We start from the raw sequence: 16,591 nt of genomic DNA, 5'->3' as shown, positions 1-16,591 counted from the left end.
CATTCTCATCGCAGTGCAAACTGGGTTATCAGCCATGTCTCTGCAGGGAAAATGAGGGGGAAATGAAGGCACTGAAACCAGTGTTTGCCAAGGCACATCAGGTTTTGAATGATCATTTGCGAATCCCTGTTCACAAGTTACAGTGAACATGCATACAATCTGTGCAAAGTATATGTGCTGAGCAATTCTCATGTTACATTCAGTGCATATACAGCTGAGTGTGTGATTGAAACCCCACATTTACTCACATACTGTTTCATTTACAAAGTGAATGCATGTTGGTTATTTCTCACAAACAGGTGTAGGCACGTACATACAGGTTGTATGTACATTCACCGTAATTTGTGAACAATGGTCTGGTTTATTTCAGAGTTGAAATAAATCATAGTTTCTCATTGTGCCTAAATTGAGCCTTAAAATACTATTTTCATGCTATGCATTGGTTTATTACCCAGTGTCAGTCAATTGCACAGTAGCTCTGTTTAATTAGTGCCTATGTAATCTCTGAGGAGGGAAGCCGGCATGGTATAGCCTGATCTCGTCAAATCTCAGAAGCTAAACAGGGGTGGTACTTGGAAGGGAGATCACCAAGGAACACTCTACAGAGAAGGCAATGGCAAACAACCTCTGCTTCTCACTTGCCTTGAAAGCCCCTTGCTGGGGTCACCGTCAAGCTGCAACTTGATGGCACTTTATACACACTCATGTAATCTCTGAAACAAAACCCACAACCCACAATAAGAACATCAGAAACACTCTAGAATAAATCTATAGTCTGAGATTTAGTCTGGTGGTCATTCAACCCTGATTATACCATGTCTTTATGTTTGCATGAAATCTGATTAAATCCCCCAAAATGTAGAAGGGATCAAGCCGTGCCAGCAAGGATAGTATATTTTGGTTTATGCTTTTATAGAACCACTGGGGGGCAGACCAGATAAGTCTGTGTTCTTAAAAAGACTTTTGTGGTGATCTCAGATATTATTCACTCTTATATTACTTAAATGCACTGCCAATTCATTTGAGTTCATTATGATGGATAAAGTGTACTGATGCTGCAATCATATGCATACCAAAAATATTTTTCAACTCATAGAGTTGCATGATCAAGGAAACCTGAGGTTATTTAACTGACAAGAGTAAGCCATAATGAGTGCTGTAAAAGTATATAATGACCAATGGGTGGGGGGGAACCCACTTTATAATAAGTTTAAAATATGCAGGTATCAGTTTCTGGAATGAGCTGCTTTAGCCTTAGGGTTGGTGTTATTTTTACACCCAGCTTCAAACTGTTAAGAAGAAATAACATCTCTGTTGCAAGGAGAACCTCTGCTCTGATCATATGAGATTACAGTGCTGCAGTCTACGTGAGCCTGCCTTTGAAGTCTGCCTGGAACCTCAGATAATACTAAAAGCAATCACTTGATAGATAACTGCTATGGGCTATTGAGATCCTGCTGGTCTTAGAAGAACGACTTTGGCTGCAAATTGATTTCTGGGAACAACTCAAGGTTCTTACCTTTAAAACCCTGAAGAGTCTAGGACTAGAGTACCTAAAGGACTGCCTACTCCATGTGTACCTGCCTGCCAGTTCAGATCTATCGCAGAGAGACTGTCTTGCGCACCACCACCTTCACAGAGAGATGAGTGACAACCAGATAGGGCTTTTCACCTTATTTTATTTTCTGCTTTTATTCTTCCTGGAGAAAACCCATTCTTCCATCTGTTCTGTCCTCACAATAACAACCCTGTGAGGTAGGTTAGGCTGAGAAATTGCGATCGGTCCAAGGTCACCCAGCGAGCTCCCATGGCAGAACGAGAATTCAAACCTGGTTATCCCAGGTGTTAGTATGCCACTCTAACCACTACACCATGCCAGCTCTCACCACCATTGCTGTGGGTTTCTCTCTCCACAGCTCACTTAACACCTGGCTTATTGAGTTTGTTCTGTTTAGTCTGATTTTAGGTGCCAGGTTAAATCTTTTCTATTTGCCCAGCCATTTGGTGAAATGTTGTATGCAAACTATGCATAGGGTTGCCAACCTCCAGGTACTACCTGCAGATCTCCTGCTATTACAACTGATCTCCAGCCGATAGAGATCAGTTCACCTGGAGAAAATGGCCGCTTTGGCAATTGGACTCTATGGCATTGAAGTCCTTCTTCTCCCCAAACCCCCTCGCTCCTCAGGCTCTGCCCCAAAAACCTCCCGCCAGTGGTGAACAGGGACCTGGCAAGCCTAACTATGTACTTGCCCAAGCTGTCTTCATTATTTTTACTGCTTTGTTGCTTCTATTGCTCTGACCTGGATAGCCCAGGCTAGCCCAATCTCACCAGAGCTCATAAGCTAAGCAGGGTCGACCCTGGCAAGTATTTGGATGGAAGAACTCTAAGGAATATTAGGGTCATGACGCAGGCCATGGCAAACCACCTCTGAATGTCTCTTGCATTGAAAACCTCGCCAGGGGTTGCCATAAGTCAGATGTGACTTCATGGCAAAAAAAAAGGGCTTCTATTGTTCTACTGTTTTACTGCTACATTCATATTGCGTTTTAAGTGTTGTTTTAGGCTGTTGCTATTATTATTTTTATTCATGATTTTTTTTCTTGCCCCCCACCTTCCATTTTTAATGGTGTAAGCTACCCTTGGGCATTTTTATAGGGAAGCAGGCAATAAGTATTTTAAATAAAATAAATAAGGAAATGAGACGTGACAAGTCACTCAAGCTGCACTGTAACATTTGTATTTTCATTTTCAGGGCATTGGCAGTGATCAAATGAAGCCCTTCAAGTATCCTGTCCAATAGGAGAAAATGATTGTGTTGTCTTTTTACCATAATAATTTCTTTAAAATCAGTAATTATCAACATGTCAAATCTGTGGGTACTTAAATCAAGAGATTGGAGTCATGAGCCAGACAGATCTTCCTACAAACCTGAAAAATGCCTCACATTTGCATGCTTAACATGGATTCCTGCAGTGGCCACTGCCACTTTAACAGAAGCAAAAGAAGTATTTGTTTTAATTTGGGGGGGGGGAAATTAAATGTTTCAGATTTTTATGCAAACCCAAGTCCCCCAAGTTTACAGAAAAGTGGGTTTAGCTTCTGGGTGGTCCCAATCCACAGATTTAAGTATCCGCAGATGGAGATCACATGGTGCGATTAGATGTATATCTCTCTATATACACTAAGCACTAGTCTTCCTCACTGCAAAAAAAGTTAGCTGGCAATTACATGGAGACAGTGATGAGGAAGATCAAGACAACAGCCAAACCAATGTGTCCAATATATGTAAACATATATACATTGAAGCTTGTCTGTGTGTTCTACAGGATTCTAAGGTATTAAAACACATGCTAAAATGTCATGAATTGTATACTTTTATGTGTCATTAGTTTTTAATACAGTCTGGTCAAGGAGGAACCTAATTCCTCTGATGAGTGTGTATTCTGCTTTTATTCATGGCATCTCTATGGGCTCATTATTGAACAGTGTGAATCATGGTGACAGTAAGATAAGAAGTCCTATCAATAGAAACAATCTTTTTAATGTTATCTGTGACACATTTCCCCTCAAATGTTTATAGCCATTTGGTTCCTTTCTAATGCTTTTTGTTTTCATTCTCTTTGATTGGTCATCCTTCTCCTTTGTATAAGCAAAAACAAAAAAAACCCCACCACTGTCTTATTTTTGCAGTCATCACGGGAACTGTAGCAAGAGACAGTTTCAATACATCCATGGGTCAGTCAGAGAATGAGGTCTTGTGAAAAGGTCCTTCGCTAAGTATTGTTACTTGGCCCTCATAAGACCTTGGCTGGTCCTGATCCCTTCTGAAGATAAAGTATTGTTTTTTAAAAAATCTGATGGTGATAATATGAGTGGAAATGGAAGAGAGATGGTTAGGGCTGTTGATTCGGTTCGGCCCGAACCAAAAAACAGCCGAATTTCTCTCAATTCGGCGGTTTTTCAGTTCGGATGAACCGAACTCAAAAAGTGGGGGGAACCGGGGAGCCAAATTGGCCGAGTTCGGGGTGTTCCCGAATAAATTCGGCCGATTCAGCCCCTTTCCCCCACCCCACGTGCCTTCAGGGAGCTTCCCTGGAGAGGCGCGGGGTGCCCTTTAAACAGGCACAAATCTATTTAAAGGGCCCGCCGCGCGCCTGGAGGCTCCCTGGAGGCACGCGGCGGGTCTTCAAACAGATCTGCACCTCCCGGCTGGGAGGCACAGATCTGTTTGAAGCCCCCCCCCAGCCCTGCCGGGACTCCCGGCAGGGCTGGCGGGGGGCTGGCAAGACCAGACCCCCCCCACACCCCTTCCAGCCCTGCCGGGAGTCCCGGCAGGACTGGGGGGGAGCTTCAAACAGATATGTGCCTCCTGGCCGGGAGGCACAGATCTATTTAAAGGGCCCGCCGCGCACCTCCAGGGAAGCTTTAAATAGATCTGCGCCTCCCAGCTTGGAGGTGCAGATCTGTTTAAAGGGCCCCCGCGCGCCTTCAGGGAATCCCCCTGAAGGCGCGCGAGGGCCGAATTCCCCCCCGAACTCCGGATCCCCCCGAATATCCGGGGATCTGAAGCGGGGGAGTTCGGACTTCGGCACGGTCCGAATTAAAACGGGCCGAATTCAGCCGAATCCGAACTATACCAAAAAAAATTTCAACAGCCCTAGAGATGGTCTTCTGTTTTGCCAGTGACTATTTCCCCCTTTGAATGGCACTAATTCCTTGTTAGACTTTGGCACATTGGTTACATCAGTACCTGATTTCAACAAGCTTGGTTCTGAAGTAGCCCATTTTTCTTGGTGTAAATCTCATCATCCCATTACGCTTGCAAATGTGCTGTCTCTCAGATATGCAACTTTGTACCTAACAATGAATGCAAATATAGCTCTTGCAGTGTCCTTAATCAACAGTGTGGATTGCTTAAGAGTGCAGGAACAGAGAAATTGAAAGGTTAGCTATATGTGATTTGTTCAGCAGTCCTTAGTGAATGTCCTTCAATATCCACTGTTGGATTATGTTTTGCACTGGTGAAAATGTCAGCCTTACAGGCTGTGGTGAGTAGTACATAAGCAAAGTTCTGGGCTACCTAGGTGGCTTCACTTTCTCGGCCCCAGTCAGCTCCTGATGTCTAAATTGGATAAGGGTAACCAGAAGGAGAATAAATGATAGCTCTTGAGTCTTATGGTCAGGGACAGCTATACATTTAAATAAATAAATGCCAACTGTTAAGATATCTGTCTTCAAATGAAAAACAAATGACTATTCTGACTAGCAGACTTTCTGCCTCTGGAAAAATTTTCTGAAGAATTACCAAATTGATTGTAAATACCACTGCTATTCAGTATTCAAGAGAAAAACAATGAATTTTGTTTGTGGTTAAGACAACCTTTACAGTAAGAGCAATCACTGAAGCATGTTACAAATACAATTCTGATTTTTTTGAATGTGGCAGACAGGTAGTTTCTTGTCAGAGATAAGCATATCTGTGAAATAATTGCTCTTTTAATTAAGGTAATTATACAATAGGAATGTAAACACTTAAGGTGCAGTATGTCTGAACATTTTTTTCTTTCACATTATTCAGACTTACCTTGCATACCTCAGTCCTTGCTGTTTTCTCTTCCACACCCACACTCCAGTTCTTGATATAGTCATATGACAACTACTAAACTCTGTTTCAAACTGGTGGCTCATTTGATCTGATATTTAGTTGGGCAGTACATTTATTTTCATCCTCCCATGTGGTCTTTCCATTGCATTCTCTTTCCACGTCCTGTCCTGTTTGTTTCCTCTATACTGATTTTTTAAAAGGCAGTGACACACATTGGCATTGTAGCCAACACCCTAGAATAGCTTTCAGAGTTTGTTTGTTTTGTAACATTCATGGATGGATTTTATGTTTGTTACATTGGCTATAAGCAATCAAGCTCTATATAAATTCTTGTGGTGTGTAGTAGTTATGTTGCAGTCAATCACCTATTCCTGAAGATGTCACACAATCAAACTGATATTTATTTATTTCCCTGCCTTTCTTGCTGAGGCTCAAGGCAGATTAAAAATTTTAAAGCAATGTAATAGGACTACTATAAGGCATACTATAAACAGTATAATGATTGGATTGCAAAATTAAAAAAACAAAACAATGAAGAAAATGAAGATGAAGAGTTGGTTTTATACTCCGATATCTACCTTAAGCAGCTTGCAATCACAATCCCTTCTCAAAGCAGCTTAGAATCACAGTCCTTTCCTCTCCCCACAACAGGCACCTTGTGAGGCAGGTGGGGCTGAGAGAGTTCTGACTAGCCCAAGGTCACCCAGCAGGCTGCATGTGGACAAGTGGGGAAACAAACCTGGTTCACCAGATTAGAGTCTGCCGCTCTTAACCATTACACCACGCTGGCTGTAAAAGATGCATAAAAATGCAAAAACTGGATTCCAGAAGTTAGAAAACAATGCAGAAAAATGTGATAATACATACAATAAACAGTCCCATAAATACAGCTCTTGTCCTTTTGTAAAATGCCCTCCTGAACAATTCCATTTCTCACATTCTGTGGAATGGTAGTAGTGTGGGAGCCTTCCTGACCTCTGACATGCAATTGCACAAAGTGGGAGCCACTGCAGATAAGGCTTGAGTATGACCAGATCCTGATCTTATCTATTTGCAGGGTAAATGCAGGCTTTGCTCAGATGAGTTCAGCTGTCACAGTGGGAGTGGAGCATATCAAGGGAGGCAGTTTTTAGGGCTTCACAGGTGATATTGTAATATACTCTATATAGGTCTCAAGTTGAGAGACTCCAGGCAGTTTTTAGGGCTTCACAGGTGATAGGCAATTGGTAACTAATTGGTAACCAATGGAGTGACTGCAGAACAAGTCTAATATGCATACTTTGCTTAACTCATAACAGTAATCAAGCAGTAATCTGCACCAACTGGAGTTTTCAGGTTGTGTTCAAGGGCCGACCCATGTAGAGTGCATTACAGTAGTCTAGTCTCGAGATTATTGTGGCATGAATCAATATGGTAGATCAGCTAGGTCAAGGAAAGGAGCCATATTCTGGGCCAAATGAAATGAAAGAAAGTGTTATATTTTTTCTGCAGCTGAATTAATTTGCTTCTCCACAGAAATGATGCTGGATTCAATGTAACCCATAGACTCATAGAGTTGGAAGGGACCACCAGGGTCATCTAGTCCAACCCCCTGCACAATGCAGGAATTTCACAACTACCTCCCCCACACACCCCAGTGACCCCCTACTCCATGCCCAAAAGATGGCCAAGATGTCCTCCCTCTCATGAACTGCCTAATGTCATAGAATCAGCATTGACTCAGTGGAGTCAATGAGGATCAATTGAACCCCATCAGATGTGGGAAATGCAATGCCCAACACAATGTCCTCCAAGACCTCAGCTTTCCTGACCTGCATCACCTCCACCTTGTTAGGACTGAGTTTCAGCTTCTTCACCTTTTTCCATTTAACTACAACAGCCAGACGCTAGCTTCAGACTCTACAGCAGTGCTGGGCAGTTTGAACAAAACCTATGGAGTATCATCAACATAGGGATGACATTTAACTCCAGTACCACAAATAATTTTTCCCAAGGGCTTTACAAAGGGTTTGTTTGTTTATAATCCACCTTTCTCACTGAGACTCAAGACAATTTACACAGTGTAAGTCAAGAACTATTGAACTGAACCCAGCAATTGATGAGCAACCAATGGAGTGACTGCAGAATAGGAATGATATGCATGCTCAGCCTAGCTCCTGATAACAACCTAGTTGCAGCATTTTGAACTAACTGGAGTCTCTCAACTGGAGACCTATATATATATATATATATATATATATATATATATATATATATATATATATATATATATATTACAATATTCTAGTCTTAATGTTACCATGGCATGGATCTAGGTTGCCAGATAAGTTAAAGTAGGGGGCCATCTTGTGGGCTAGACTAAGCTGGAAGAAAGCATTTTTGGCAGCTGCATTAACTCACTTCTTCAGCAGCAATGCTGGACTCAGTATAACCCGAAGGCTCTTAACTGAGTCACTGAGTGTTAGCTGAACCGCATCAGAAGAGGGAAGCACAACATCCTTCAAGACATCTGCCTTTCCAACCAGTATCCCCTCCATCTTGTTTCAGTTTCGTTTCAATTTATTTTCATTCAGGTTTCAGCCATTTGACCACAGCAGCCCAGCAGTGGATCAGGATCTCTACTGTATCATTAGGGGATTTAGATACAGCTGGTTGTTATCCAAAAATTGATGACATCCAATTCTGAATTGACAAAAGATTTATCCTGAAGGATTTATGTAGTATGGGGGATAAGATTGCACCCTGTGGAACTCTGGAAGACAACTCCCAAACTGATCTTAACTATAGCTGTTCCAGTGGAATCGGCTGCTTAGGGAGGTGGTGAGCTCCCCATCACTAGCAGTCTTTAGCAACTGCTAGACAAACACTTGTCAGGGATGCTCTAGGCTGATCTTGCATTGAGCAGGGGGTTAGACTAGATGGCCTGTATGGCCCTTGCAACTCTATGATTCTATTTCAAATGGCAACCCTTTGAATCCGATCCATGAGGAACAATTTAAACCAGTCCAAGGCACATCCCCTGATACCTACTTCTACCTCCAAATGCCTCAATAAGATGTCATCATCTACGGCATCAGAGGCTGGAGATAGATTAAATAGCATGGGAAATAAGACTTATTATTATAAGAACAATTATAATTCCACTCCTCATAACAACTAAAACAGCAGAGTAATTCAGCATATCTATGTCTATGAAAGCAAGTTTAAAATCTTTGAAAGCCACAGTCAACTTTTTTCTTTCATTTGGGAAGCACCTTCTATAAGTTAAACTCAGAAAAATTGAAAGTAACTTTGAATTGGCTGCCCAGTGGCAAATACATGTGTCTTGAAGCTTTTTAAATTATTCAATAAAACCACCTAGCCATTAAACAGTAATAGGAAGTATAATATTTTAAATCTTTCTAACAAGTGTCTTTTGAAAGATTTCCAAGCTTGATTTCCAGATAGAGGGGCTAAGCTGTACTGGGCTAAATAGTGGATAAGCATCCAAACTGAACCACTACCACCACCATAACACACACATACACACTCATGCACAGATACAATAATGTCTCCATATTTGGAGCCTTGCCCATTGCTGAAGTATGAATGATGATCAGATCTCCTGTTGGTAGAAAGCATTCTGCCTTGATCTATAAGAGGTTGACCTAACAGTGCAGCACATCCCTGAACATTATTTGTGTAACTTCTGAGAAAATGAAAGGAATTCATCATATTGTGACAGCCATTAAATCATAAAACTCACTGCTTGTCCATGTACCAGTATGTTCATAATTTATACTTTTATCTCCTATGTTACCATATCTTTAAAAGTATGAAATAATAATGCCTATATAATTAGGGATGTAGTAGAAATTATTTAATTCCTGCCTGTGAATGTCTTAAAACAAGGAAACACCTGCTCTTGGCTTGTTATTTCTCCCAGAAGAAGGGGGTGGAAGAATTTCAGCTATGCCTCACTCACAACTCATCAGTGCCAAAGCAGAAAAACTCATAAACTGAAGTACCCCAAATACTTTAAGAAAGTGTGTGAACCATGCAAATTATAAGTGAAAGAAATGGGATTTTAGATTTATGGTGTGGGATGACAAGGATGGATTAAATGTTAAATCTGACCTGTATTGTAATCTGAGTTTCCTAATGGTAAGAGGAACAAACAGTGGCTTTGAGGATGGGGGAAAGGATGTTTAGAGGAGAAATGTGGTGTATGTGGTAGGGGGTAAAGGCTTAGAGTGGAGTAACCAACAAAAGCAGCAAAAGAAAATCAGTTGGAAATTCTGTCACAATCAGTAAAGCTTCACTCCCATTTTTAAGTGTCCTGTGCATGGGTATTGGACTTGTACATTTCTTTCATTATTAATCATAATAATTACAAAAATCAGCTGTTTCATAATTAGCGTAATTAATATGAACACAAAATTAATTCCCCATCTAAACAGCATCTAATGGAAAAAATGATATTCTTTCATTTTGTTCTGGTTCCTGTTGTTATTGCAATCTATGCCCTCTATTGGTTTCAATTTTACAGGGCAGCCAGCATTTTCCTAATAGTCACATTCTTCCTTACAGGGAGGAGGGAGCAAAACTCTGGGGCTTTCTTGATTGGCTGCAAGCTGTAGTCACTAAATGTTCCAGGCCTGAAAAATATGGGGTGGGACTTTGCCTTCCTCTGTTCTCCCAGTTGCCTATACTGTTGTGCCAAATTTTGCCTTGCAGTCAGCATCCCCCTGCTTACCTGCTGATCACTAGACTTTATTCCCCATCCAAACAAATCTACCTGAAGGTCCACCTGAGACTGCCTGCCTGCCCAAACTCCTTACCCTTTTTTAGGATTGCCATTTCTGGATAGGGATTTTTTTTTTTTGGAGATTTGGGGGTGCAGCCTGGTAAGTGTGGCATTTGGGAAGGAGAGGGAGCTCAGTTTACCCTCTAATCCTGCCATTTTCTCCAGATTTCTGAAATCTGGAGATCAATTGTAATTCCAGCCCAACGTGCTTGCCAGGCTCTGCTGACACAACAAATGACTGCCTAAGGTAGGCGCATTCTCTACACATGCACGGAGAACACTTTTTTTGGGGGGGATTCAAAACCCACTTTGGGGTTGTTGTTATTTACTTTTCTGCAGACCTAGGGGTCCCCCAAGTCTGCAGAAACATCTGTTTGGGGTAAGTGTATTCCCTATCTGTGAATTTAGGTATCTGCAGAGAGTGGACACATGTGGAAATTAGATATATAGATGCCTATGGTGCTAGAATGCTGCAATACAATCTGGTGGGCAGAAGATGGCAATCAAGTCTGTAACTTGGGCAACTAGGTCTGTGTAAGGTGACCCAGCAGAGAAAACAGGGAAATAATAACTTACGAGTGGCATAAGATTATGATTCCTGTTAAGGAGAAAAAGCAGCCCAACATATGGGACTATCTGGGGACCATTGTGATAGTGTTCCCTCCAGCCTTAATGGCAAAGAGGGTGATAATCTGGATGGGGGCTACAACATGGATACTAGGGTTGCCAACCTCCAGGTACTGAGGTGACTCAGCAAGCCATCCACTGTTATAGGAGGTTATACACCGTTGAATGGAACATACTGTATGTTCCAAGAAATAATGTCATAGAATTGCCTATATTGAAGAAGCTGCTGTGAAATGGGAGGACTTACCGGAGGCCCATTATATTGGCAACTATGAACTTTGCACTTTTTGCTATCAACTGATACATAGGAATTTATTGTAATTTGCACTTTGTAACCTTTGGAATGCTTTGTTGTTCCTTGGAATATATTCACTTGGCATAACTGTGCTAGTGTGAGTGTTTTATTGCCAGTAGTGCTTTTGTGATTGTATAACTACATTTGGGGCACTCAATTTATTGTTTGATTGCTAAACCTCCAGGTACTAGCTGGATATCTCTTGCTATTACAACAGATCTCCAGCTTATAGAGATCAGTTCACCTGGAGAAAATGCCTGCTTTGGCAATTGCACTCCATGGCGTTGAAGTCCCTCCCCTCCCCAAACCCTGCCCTCCTCAGGCTCCACCCCAAAAACCTCCTGCTGGTGGCGAAGAGGGACTTGGCAACCCTAACGGATACAGAGGTTTATAGCCCCCTTTCCCTAGGCTATTTTCACAACATGAGTAACTTATCTCTAGGAGCTCTTGTTTACTCTTAGGAGAATGCATACAGGCACCATACAGCATAAGCCTGCATTCAACTCTGGAAGTGGCCTCTGTGGAGAGAGAAAACATGCTTGTAGCAATGGAGATCGGCGAGGCAAGTTGTGAGTATTGCCGGACTCAAGCTCCTCTCACTCAAGTGCTCCATTTTTGTACGTTTTAAAATAGACACTCATCCCTACTTCCTACTTTCCCTACATGGGATCAGGCAGACTGATGTGAATACCAAGGGGTTGGATCCTGTGATAAATGTCCACTAAGGCAAAGGGTGAGATTTTTGCTGATTCCCCTCACTTACTGCAAATCTCCACCTCACCTCCTGTTTGTGAGGATCTCCTGTCCCTCACAGCAGCATTTCAATATTTGGGGCTGCAGTGGAAGAAAGAGGCAAGGAAGTTCCACTCCACTGATGAAAATGTTTTCCATTAGCTGAAATTTACATGGGATTGAAGCCAAGCATTCTCTCATCACATCCAGCTGGGCACATAGCTGGCTTAACTATTTTTAAAGCCTTTCCCCCAATACCAGAGCTATTTCAGCTACAGGGCAATTTTTGATTGGGCAGTGGATCTTTCAGAACCCCATGATTGTTTTTAAGGAGCACTGAAGATGCTGAGAGACATCAGATTCCCTCTCACTAATCTCTTCATCCTGTCCTATTTGGGATTGTGTCTGCCTTTCTGTGTTACTGTGCTGATTGCAATGCACGCATAATGGCAGCATGGCAAACACTGGCTATGTTGTGAGTCAAATGTAAAGTTTGTGTCCATCTTCCTCCTGACCCCATCTACAGCACTGCCTGCCTGTTATGTCATCTTGTGCAACCAAAATATTTGCCCCGGTGGCTAGCAAGCACAGCACCGACAGCACAGAAAACGAAGCAAACAGGAGCCATTGCTTACGTAGAGTCAAACCAAAGCCCTCCCTTAGTCAGTAAGAAAGCAATGCCATTGGTTTAAATAACACTTTGAAAAGATAGCATTATCAATGTAATCCAGTTTGGTGACAAGATCTATGTATAACTGACTGACAAATTAACAGTCAATCATGTATCAGTCACTGTCATTGTCCCCTCTTATGTTCTTCCTTCCTCTGATGTCCATAAACATTAAGCCAGAAATCCAGGCACTTGAATAATGGCTACATCTGAAGATTTTGGAATAGTATTAATTATTAATTTTTATATTGGGATCTGTTATAATAACCATATGCACAAATAGAAATTTTCAGTTTGAGTTTTGATTGGTTAATATATGAAAATGCCTTAAAATTATTTAGAAAACCTAACTTTGAAATGAAGTTTCCCTTATTACCTTGACAGCACATTTTAATCCTATATATATCAATAATACTTACAGCAGTTCGAAATTCACTATACACGAGAAAAACACTCGAAGCAAGTTAAGTTTTGGGAACTCATTCTTTCATTTAGGGCTGTCGATTCGGTTCCATCCAAACTGGAAAACCGCCGAATTTTCCCCTATTCGGCGGTTTTCAGTTCGGATGGATCCGAATTTTAAAAAAGACGGGAAAACAACAAGCCAAATTTGGCGAGTTCAGGCAATCAGCGAATAAATTCGGCAAATTCAGCGGCTCTGAATCAGCAGCATAACCGTCAGTTAGTAAGCAACATTCACCCATGGCCTATGGTGGCCAATCTGGGTCTTCTTCTGGCCAATCAGAACAGGGATTCTCCCTTTGAATTGGCCAGGAGAAGAGTATAAAAACTCCCATCCTCCCGTCCCGTCCCAAGTCTGGAACTCATTTCCTTCCATTTTGGTTCTGCTGCTCCTGACTCTGAGAGATCCTGATTCCTGCTTACTGGAATAGGACTGGATTGGATTTACTTCTCGTCCCTGCTCCTGCTGGAAGACATCCACACAGTTTGATTTTTGGCGTTTTTCTCTATACCTTTTCTCCTGTGTGTGTGTGGGGGGGGAAGCAGATTCTGTGTGTGTGTCGGGGGGAGCAATTCTTGTGGGTGGGTGGGAAGCCAACGGGCGGTTGCTGGTTCTGCTGGGGGTTTGTGTTTTTTCCCCCTCACCTCTGCGGGAGTTTGCGTTCTGCTTTTTTTCTGCCCGTGGCCTGGCCACTCTAGCCTGGAGCTTACCCTTTCTCCCATAAACCATCTGGCTCCTACTGATTCGTACAACAAGCCAGCCCTACTTTTGCAACCATTTTGCAAGCCTCATTGCTTATTACAATAAATGTTGCATAAGGAGAAATTCCACGCCCCCACTCGCCTGCACCTTTCTTCCTGTTTGCTTAGCTAACAGCATATGCATAGCTAGCGTCTCTGTTCCTTTCCATGGCTTGCAAACTCCCAAGGTCATGTGTTGCAATTGCAATGGTTTGCAAACTCCGAAAGGTCTATTCTATTTATTCCAATGGGCTGATCAAGGTGGGGACCCCCTTCCGGGCCCCATAATTCGGGATCCCCTGACCCAATCTTCACAAAATTTGGGGGTTCTTGCAAGAATGGTCCCCTCAAGCTACACTGAAAGTCTGGGACCTCTACCTCCAAAAATGCCCCCCCGGAGCCACGGAAAGGCATGATTGTGTTTTTAATGGCTTTATTCCAATTGGCTGATGGGGGACCCCCTTCCGGGCTCCATAACTTTGGACCCCCTCAACCAATCTTCACAAAACCTGGGTGTTCTTGCAAGAAGGGTCCCCTCAAGCTACACTGAAAGTTTGGGACTTCTACCTCCAAACATGCTCCCCCGGAGCCGCGGAAAGGCATGAATGTGTTTTTAATGGCTTTAAATGGCCGAATTTATTTGCGAACTCTGAACTTAGTGCTAAATTCCAGGGATCTGAATTGGGGGAGTTCAGACTTCGAATAAAAACAGGCCAAATTTTGCCGAATCTGAATTTTACTGAATTTTTTTTCCAACAGCCCTACTTTCATTAACTACTAATGCATACATCTCAGAAGAATATGGATGTTACCTATTAAATAATAGAATGTCCATTGCCACCCTCACTGCTGTCTATTTAGTTTCAATTCATAATATTTAGATAGATATTTTAAAACCTATGTCTATACATGTTTACTTGGAAATGAGACCCTTTTTTTCTTTTTTCTTTTGTTTTGACCAATGCGTTTATTGGAGGCATGAATATCAAATTTCCTATCCAGACTTACATTCAAGATAGTTCTACGAAATACTCGTGGGAGACTTTCATAGCTCAGCTCCCCCAGCACGAGCTCTTCTAGAAACTGAAGTGGAAGATTCAGTATCAAATACCCTTTTCACATTTGAACAGATTCTCTCAGTAGCACAGTGGACAGGCAAGGCAAGAGGCCTATTGCTGCTTGACAAAGTATTCCTTGCTGTCATTCACAGTGGGCTTGATTGTGTCACCACCAGGTTGCCAACCAGCTGGGCACACTTCACCATGCTGGTCTGTGAATTGGAAGGCCTGCACCAAGCACAGCGTCTCATCTACTGAGCGTCCCACAGGAAGATCATTTACTGTGATCTGCTGCACACTGCCTTTGTCATCAATGATGAACAGACCCCTGTATGCAATGCCATCCTCCTCCTTGAGCACTCTATAGTCCTTGGCAATACTGTGATTGATGTCAGCCACAAGTGGGATGCTTGTGGGACCCAAGCCCCCCTCCTTTCTTGGGGTATTGATCCAAGTCAGGTGGGTGAACTGAGAGTCGACAGAGGCAGCAATAACCTCACAGTTGATCTTGCAGAACTCTTCAACTCGGTTGCTGAAGATTGTGATCTCCGTGGGACAGCAAAGGTAAAATCCAATGGGTAGAAGAAGAAAACCAAGTATTTGCCTCTGTAGTCTGACAACTTTAGTTCCTTGAAGGCTCCATCCATCACTGCTGTGGCACTGAAATCTGGAGCTGGCCTCCCAATGCAAGCTTAACCAGAAGACATTTTTGACTCGTCCGCGCACCCCGGTCAAGCAGCAGTCCAGAGTGAAGCAGTCCCTTCTCAGAGCCAGAGGAGTGGCCGAGACTCATTTTTTTCTGTAGAGTTACTTCCAGGGAAGTGTACATAAAATTATGGCTCAAGTCTCCCAGTGTAATGTTTCTGTAAGCACTTGTTCCATAGAATTCCCAATAGCCACACCAGGAGACTTAGTAGTCCAAAAGAGTTGGTTTATTGGTAACACAGGTAAGCAGAGCTTAGAAATCGAAAGGCAGCAATGAGGGGCAAATGGTATGCACTTGATTATATGAGAACACTACAAAAGCAGGAGCAATACAGTCTCATGAGATAATACCAAACAGCTGAGGAACACCAAGTCTCCCCCGAGCCTTCTCGACCCTGGGAAGCAAAGCGAAGCTAGCGGTTTAGATAAGCAACCTTGGACTCCGAGCCAAAACAAAAGTTCAAAGGCAGCCAATGCTGCCAGAGTTCAAAGACAGCCTGACAGTTTCTATAGCAGGTCCAAGGCCATGGAGTCAAATTTCTAGTGGTTCTCTATAAATGTATGTTCTTTCTACTGGGCTAGTCGCAGTTCTCTCAGAACTTTCTCAGCCCTACCTACTACACAAGGTGCCTGTTGTGGGAGGGGAAGGGAAGGTGATTGTAAGTCACTTTGAGACTCCTTAAAGGTAGAGAAAAGTGGGGTATAAAAACTAACTCTTCTTCTTCCTCCTCTTCCTCTTCTTCTAGGTTTCCTTAGATTTCTAAAGCCCAGAGCAAAACAGTAGGCAATGAAGCCCAGTGATCAAAGCCCTCCACAATGTTTTTGACTGAACCTTGTGCCATCCTGCCGTATCTTTGAGAATATATTTAGTTCATTGTCCATCTTTTTGCGCTTGGGATGTGAAAA

General features: G+C 42.5%; 1 pseudogene; it reads right to left on the bottom strand.

The window, feature by feature from the left end:
• Nucleotides 1–15,011: 15,011 nt before the first annotated feature.
• Nucleotides 15,012–15,687, bottom strand: LOC130480038 (peroxiredoxin-2-like; annotated as a pseudogene).
• Between the last annotated feature and the right edge of the window lie 904 nt (nt 15,688–16,591).

This window comes from Euleptes europaea, chromosome 1 (genome assembly GCF_029931775.1).
Source record: "Euleptes europaea isolate rEulEur1 chromosome 1, rEulEur1.hap1, whole genome shotgun sequence".
In the NCBI taxonomy this organism is placed as follows: domain Eukaryota; kingdom Metazoa; phylum Chordata; class Lepidosauria; order Squamata; family Sphaerodactylidae; genus Euleptes; species Euleptes europaea.
This window is presented reverse-complemented; position numbering and strand designations above follow the sequence as displayed.